The sequence below is a fragment of the Cnephaeus nilssonii genome (genome assembly GCF_951640355.1).
Source record: "Cnephaeus nilssonii genome assembly, chromosome: 4".
NCBI classification, from domain to species: domain Eukaryota; kingdom Metazoa; phylum Chordata; class Mammalia; order Chiroptera; family Vespertilionidae; genus Cnephaeus; species Cnephaeus nilssonii.
Window position 1 is genome coordinate 3,309,356 of NC_137075.1, and position 7,650 is coordinate 3,317,005.

A 7,650-nucleotide genomic window follows, 5' to 3' on the forward strand; every position below is an offset into this window, starting at 1 on the left:
ACTACGGAAAGCCAGTGGCAACCTCAGCAGTCCGTCTTCTCTTTGTGCACTTGCGTGCGCGCGCAGGCGCACCTCTACACCCCTGCCGGCTGCAGCTCCCCCGAGTCTCTGAGTCTCTGCGTGCCTTTCTCTTTACCTGATAGTCCAGACTACCCCCGTATGAGCCTGGGTCCACAGGGTTTTGCCCGGAACTGGGGTTCAGTGCAGTCAGAACTGGGGTTCAGTGAAGTTGGAACTGCGGTTCAGTGCAGTCGGGAGCTTCCTTCTCCCTCCTGCCAGAGAAAGCCAGCCAGGCACTCAGCCGCCCTTCCTCTCTGAGTGTGTGTCTCCGTACCTCAGCCCTTTGCAGCTCCTCTGATTCTCCATGAGCTTCTCTCTTTCCTTCTAGTTGTAGAATTTCCACTCAGCCAGCTTTCTTGTGGTTCTGGATGATGTCCGTTCTGTCTTATTTGTAGTTTTGAAATTGTTGTGCAAGGCAGCAGTTTAGGTGCTTACCTATGCCGCCATCTTGGTTTCTCTCAGGGCTGCCCATTTTTTAATTGGACTGTTTGTCTTCCTTTTGTTGAGTTGCATGAGTTCCTTATATTTTTTTTGGATATTAACCCTTTATCACATGTATTATTCCCAAATATGTTCTCCCATACAGTGGGCTGCCTTTTCGTTTTGTTGATGGTTTCTTTGGCAATCTAGAAGCTTTTTATTTTAATGTAGTCCCATTTGTTTATTTTCTCCTTAGTTTCCTTCGCCCTAGGTCCTAGGAGATGTATCCGTAAACATATTGATATAAGAGGTGTCTGAGATTTTTCTGTCTATGGTTTCTTCTAGGATTCTTATAGTTTCATGACTTACATTTAAGTCTTTTATCCATTTTGAGTTTAATCTTGGGTATGGTGTAAGTTGGTGGCCTAGTTTTATTTTTTTGCATGTATTTCTCCAATTTTCTCAACACCATTTATTGAAGAGACTGTCTTGACTCCATTGAATGTTCTTGCCTCCTTTGTCAAATATTAATTGAGTGTAATGGCTTGAGTCAATTTCTGGGGTCTCTGTTCTGTTCCATTGATCTATATGCCTGTTCTTGTGCCAGTACCAGGCTGTTTTGAGTACAGTGGCTTTGTAGTATAATTTGATATCTAATATTGTGAACCCTCCAACTTTGTTCTTTCTCAAGATTGCTGCAGCTATTCAGGGTCTTTTTTGGTTCCATATAAATTTTTGGAGTATTTGTTCTAGATCTGTGAAAAATGTTGTTGGTATTTTAATAGAGATTGCATTGAATCTATAGATCACATAGGGTAGTATGCACATTTTAATGATGTCAATTCTACCAATCCATGAACATGGTATATGCTTTCACTTGTTTATATCTTCTTCTATCTCCTTTTTCAATGTCCTGTAGTTTTCTGAGTACAAGTGTTTTACCTCCTTGCTTAGTTTATTCCTATGTATCTTAATTTTTTTTGTTGCAATGGTAAATGGGACTGTGTGTTTAGTTTCTCTTTCTGAGAATTCATTACTGGTGTATAAAAAGCCATAGATATTTGGGTGTTGATTTTGTATCCTGATACGCTGCCGAATTCATTTATTAAATCTAGTAGTTTTTTGGTGGAGTCCTTAGGGTTTTCTATGTACAATATCATGTCATCTGTGCATAATGAGAGTTTTACTTCCTCTTTTCCAATTTGGATGGCTGTAATTTCTTCTTCTTGTCTGATAGCTGTGGCTAGGACTTCCAGTGCTATGTTGAATAAGAGTGGTGAAAGCAGACAACCCTGTCTTGCTCATGTTCTTAGGGGAAATGATTTTAGTTTTTGCCTATTGAGCATGATGTTTGCTGAAGGTTTGGCATATATGACCTTTATTATGTTGAGGTATGATCCTTTTATACCCACTTTGTTGAGAATTTTTATCAAAAATGGGTGTTGGATTTTGTTGAATGCTTTTTCTGCATCTGTTGATATGATCATGTGAGTTTTGTCTTTCAGTTTGTTTATGTGATGTATCATGTTTATTGATTCGCGAATATTGTACCAGCCTTGCATCCCTGGAATAAATCCCACTTGGTCATGGTGTATGATCTTTTTAGTATATTGTTGGATATAATTTGCTAATATTTTGTTGAGGATTTTGGCATCTATGTTCATCAGGGATATTGGCCTGTAATTCTCTTTCATTGTGGTGTCTTTTTCTGGTTTTGGAATTAGAATAATGCTGGCCTCATAAAAAGCACTTGGAAGTTTCTTTCCTCTTGGAATTTTTGGAATAGCTTGAGGAGTATCAGTGTTAGTTCCTCTTTGAATGTTTGGTAAACTCTCCTATGAAGATCCAGCAGCGGGGGCACCCGCCAAGACCCTGACCCTTCGCACCCAGACAAGACTGGCAGCGCAGTCCCCCCAGCTTCTTACTGTTGTCGGAAGTGGGAACCTGTGCTTAAATGAGAAATAAGGCCTCACTGGAGACATTCAAGCAAAAGTTGGACTACTTTTCCAGAACAGAAAGGAAACTCATCCATCAGAAAAGGTAACTAATAAAGGTACCAAAAGAATATGGCTGCACAAATTCCAGAATCTGATAAAACAGTTTAAAGAATTTCTTGGAGTCTACAATAAACTTACAGAAACCTGCTTTTTGGACTGTGTTAAAGACTTCACAACAAAAGAAGTAAAACCTGAAGAGACCGCCTGTTTAGAACATTGCTAACAGAAATATTTAAAAATGATGCAAAGGAAAATCATATTCAACAGAATGAAGCCCTGGCAGCCAAAGCAGGACTCCTTGGCCAGCCACAATAGAGACATCCTGATGGGTGGACTTTCCCTGAAAGGTTGCCAATGGCTTTGCACTGGAAGTGAGGATTCATCTGATAGAATCCCCTGAAAGCAGTAGCCACCATGTTTACCATCTGTCATGACTGTTTGGCAAATGGAAACCACTGGAGAAACAAAATTGCTATTTACCAGGGATAATCAAAATAGAAGGTCTTATTGTCCAATGAAAATAGTAAGATGCAACATTTGTTGAGGCATTATGATTCAGGAGCTTAGTCACTTAATTAGAAAAATAAACCATTGTTTCTTCAATTGTGACTGTTAATTTTAAAGCATAATATGTGTTCAATCATGAATGACCTAGAAAAATTTTATTTCTAAAAGTTAAATAAATGGAAATATCACTGTGCAAGCAAACAAACAAGGAAAAATTCCCCTATGAAGCCATCTGGATCAGGGTTTTTGTTTGCTGGGAGTTTTGTTTTGTTTTTTAATTTCTGCTTCTATTTCATCAGTTATTATTTGCCTATTCAGGTTTTCTGATCCTTCCTGATTCAGTTTTGGTAGAGTGTATTTTTTTAGGAATTTGTCCATTTCATTCATATCGTCCAGCTTGTTGGCATATAGTTTTTCATAGTATTTTTTTTCTACAATCCTTTGTATTTCTGTGGTGTCAGATGTTACATTACCGTTTTCATTTCTGATTCTATTTATTTGTGTCCTCTCTCTGTTTCTTGAGGAGTCTGGCTTAAGGTTCATCAATGTTGTTTACCTTTTCAAAGAACCAGCTCTTGGTTTCATTGATTTTTTTTTTTTTTAGTCTCTATTTCATTTATTTCTGCTCTAATCTTTATTATTTCCTTCCTTCAACTTACTCTGGGCTTTCTTTGTTGTTCTCTTTCTAATTCTTTAAGTTGTAGGGTTAAATAGTTTATTATTAATTTTTATTTTTATTTTTTTTCTTTTTCTCTTTCTTTCTTTCTTTCTTTCTTTCTTTCTTTCTTTCTTTCTTTCTTTCTTTTTTTTTTGAGGTAGGTCTATAGTGCTATGAACTCCCCTCTCAGGACTGCTTTTGCTGTGTCCCAGAGATTTGGGTTTTTTGTGTCATTTGTTTCCAGGAATTTTCTGATTTCTTTGTTGATCTCATTGGTAATGTATTCATTGTTTAATAACATGCTATTTAGCCTCCATGTGTTTGGATGTTTTTACTGTAGTTGATTTCTAATTTCATTCCACTGTGATCTGAGAAAGTTCTTGATATGATTTCAATCTTCTTGAACTTGTAGGGACTTGTTTTGTGTCCTAACATGTGGTCTATCTTTATGCACGACCCATGTGCATCAGAGAAGAATGTGTATTCTGCATCTTTGGTGTGAAATGTTCTATAAATGCCAATTAAATCCATCTGACCCAGTGTGTCCTTTAGGGTCACTTTTCCTTATCAATTTTTTGTCTGGAAGATCAATGCAGTGAAGTCAGAGGGTTGTTAAAGTCTCCTACTATGACTGTATTGTTGTCGATCTCTCCCTTAATGTCCTCTAGAATTTTTAAAATATATTTAGGTGCTCCTATATTGGGTGCAAATATGTTTACAGGGTTATATCCTCTTGATGGATTGATCCCTTTAGTGTTATATAGTGACCTTTTTTAAAAATATATTTTTATTTACTTCAGAGAGGAAGGGAGAGAGAGAGCTAGAAACATCAATGATGAGAGAGAATCATTGATTGGCTGCCTCCTGCATGCCCCACACTGGGGATTGAGCCCGCCACCCCCAAAGGCATGTGCCCTTGACCAGAATTGAACCTGGGACCCTTTAGTCCACAGGCCAATGCTCTATCCACTGAGCCAAACCATCTAGGGCATATAGTGACCTTGATGGTCTCTTGTGATGGCCTTCATTTTGAAGTCCATTTTGTCAGATATCAATATTGCTACCCCAGCTTTTTAATTTTGTTTCCATTTTCATGGAAACTTTTTTTCAATCTCTTCACTCTCATCCTGTGTGAGTCTTTTGTCCTGAGGCAGGTCTCTTGTAGACAGCATATATATGGGTCATGATTTCTTATCCATTCAGCTACCCTATATGTCTTTTGATTGATGCATTTAATCCATTTACATTTAAAATTATTGCCATTTTTATTCTGTATGCCTCCATTTCACTCTTCATTTCTTCTTCTCATTACAGCAGTCCCTTTAGCATTTCTTGCAATGCTGGTTTGGTGCTGATAAATCCCTTTAGTTTTTTTGTTTGTCTGGAAAGCTCTTTATTTCACCATCTATTTTGAATGATAGCCTTGCTGGATATAGTAATCTTGGTTTCAGATCCTTGCTTTTTATTCCCTTGAATACTTCATGCCATTTCTTCTGGCCTATAGAGTTTCTAATGTGAAATCAGCTGACAGTCTTATGAGAGCTCCATTGTAGGTAACAAATTGCTTTTCTCTTGCTGCCTTTAAGATTCTCTCTCTGTCTTTAATTTTTGGCATTTTAAGTATGATGTGTCTGGGCATGGGTCTGTTTTGGTTCTTATGTTGCGACTCTCTGTGCCTCCTGGACTTGTGTGACTTTTTCCTTCACCAGGTTAGGGGAGTTTTCTGCCATTTTTTCTTCAAACAGTTCTCTATTCTTTACTCACTTTTTTCTCCTTCTGGCACTCTTATTATGTGAATATTGTTATATTTCATGTTGTCCCACAGCTCCCTTAAACTGTCCTCCTGTTTTGTAATTGTTTTTTTCTTTTTGGTTCTCTGATTAATTTTTTTTTCTACCCTGTCTTCTAATTCACTGATCTGATCTTTGGCTTCCCCTAATCTGTTGTGTACTCCTTCCAATGTCTTCTCCCCCACCCCCATTGTGTTCTTTATTAGTTCTATGTCATTCTTTATTTCATAGTTACTATATCTTTTCTCATGCTGTTGAACATCTTTACCATCATTATTCTGAACTCTGTACCAGATAAATTTCTTATCTCCATTTTGTTTATCTCTTCTTCTAGAGAAATCTCTTCTTTCTTTCTTTTTCTTTTTTTGTCTCCCCATTTTGGTTGCCTGTTTGGGTTTGTGTCTATGTATTTGGTAGATCTGCTATGACTCCCCATCTCTACTGTAAGACAATGTCAGATTCTTTTTCTGATTGGCCCCGAGTACCCTGTTTGAAGCTATCAGCAATCCACAGCTTGTGACTCCCTCTGCTGGGGCTGAGTGTCTTTGGGAAGAACCAAGATGTGCACTAGGATCTGCTTTTCCTAGCCCCAGGCCTGTAAGGAGATCAGGCAAAGACTCAAAGCCTCCAGAGATCCACCTCTGCATTCAGTCTGATTTTATCCAGGCTTGATTAGCCTCAGACTATTGATCACAGGATGGGGCAAGAGGTCTTCCAACAGGGTGGTGCAACTGCCTTCTCCCCAAGCAAAAAGTGCCTGAATAGCAAAGGTCTGTGGAGAAAGATGTCCTCCACAGTGTGAGGGAATGACTTAGCACAGGACTCTGAGGTGCTTGCCCTCCAAGCTCCAACCCCAGAGCCCCAGCCCTAGACTCTCCTCACACAGCACCAGTCCACTCTGCCCTCCCTCTGCCAGAGCCCAAGGTGAATGGCTGCACACAAAATTTTGCATGTTGGCCCTTTAAGATAGTGCCTGCATTTCCAGCCATCTCTAGCTGGCAGATAGCAACAGTGCTGCTTTTTACAGCCATGTGTTCTGTGGCCACCTTTCTCAGTTTCAGTTCTGTGGGCTGGGGAGCCCAGCTTGGGATTTAGACCCCAGGGTTCTCAGCGGGAACGCCCCACAGCTAAGACTTCCTACCAGTCTCTATGCAGTCTCAACTTTCCATCCTTGGTTTTCAATGTTCTCTCCAGCTAGTCTTCAGTTGATTTTTTCAGGTTTTTTTTTTTTTTTTTTATATTTTAGTTGTAATTCCAGTTTGGTCCTGGGAGTATGTCAGTGTAGCTTCTACTTACTCCACTGCCATTTTTAAGACCTGCAAATATTACTTTTACTGAACAAGTTGAAATGTGTTTCATTTCAACAGACACAATGTGTATGATTATCCTTGTTATAAATAAGAAAAACTATGTATGATAAATCTGATGGGGGAACTTAAGGTAACATATGCCAATTATATGATGATGATGATGCATTGCAGTTCTCTTCTTTAGGTACTCAGTGGCTCCAAGAAGTACACCCAAAGAAAACCAGCCCAATAGATGCAAAGAAATGTCTTGAGTATTAGTTATCTTTGATTTCAAAACAAATCATCTCAAAACTTATTGGTTTAACTTTAAAACAATAAACATTATTTTCACTGTTTTGTGGGTTCTCTGGGGGGTTTCTATTGTTCTGGGCCAGCCTAGCTGAGCCTAGATGATCTACAGTGGCCTGGTTCACATACCTGGTGGTTGGCAGGCTAGTTGATCAAAGGGGCCACACTCATCTGGCGGTTGGTTAGTCAGATGGGACGATGACCACATGTGTCTCATCATCCATCAGGTTAGCAGAAGTTTTTCACAAGGTGGTGTAAGAGTTCCCAGCATGAGAGAGCAAGTCATAAAGAGAGCAAGCACTTTTTAAGACTTTCCTCATATCAGATTTGCTAATGTCCCATAGAACAAGCCAAGTAACATGGCCAAGCCTAGATTCAGAGAATGGAGAAATAGACTCAACCTCTTGATGGAAAAACTGAAAAATATAGTAAGTCCACACTTAATGTTGTTAATAGGTTCTGTGACTTTAAGCAAAACAATATATAACTAAACTAATTTTACCATAAGCTAATTGATATAAACAAGAGTTAAGTTCCCACAGCACCTCAACAACATTATAATGAAATGTTATTCAAGGACTTGCTGTACTGTGGCTATTCTGTTTAATCTACCATATCTT

The 7,650-nt window shown here is 38.8% G+C and overlaps 1 pseudogene across 1 annotated transcript; it reads left to right on the forward strand.

Moving 5' to 3' along the window:
• The first annotated feature begins 2,546 nt into the window (after nucleotides 1–2,546).
• On the forward strand, nucleotides 2,547–2,792 carry LOC307097583 (mitochondrial import inner membrane translocase subunit Tim9-like; annotated as a pseudogene). Its single transcript has one exon. The product of its transcript is annotated as a mitochondrial import inner membrane translocase subunit Tim9-like (transcript).
• Nucleotides 2,793–7,650: the final 4,858 nt, after the last annotated feature.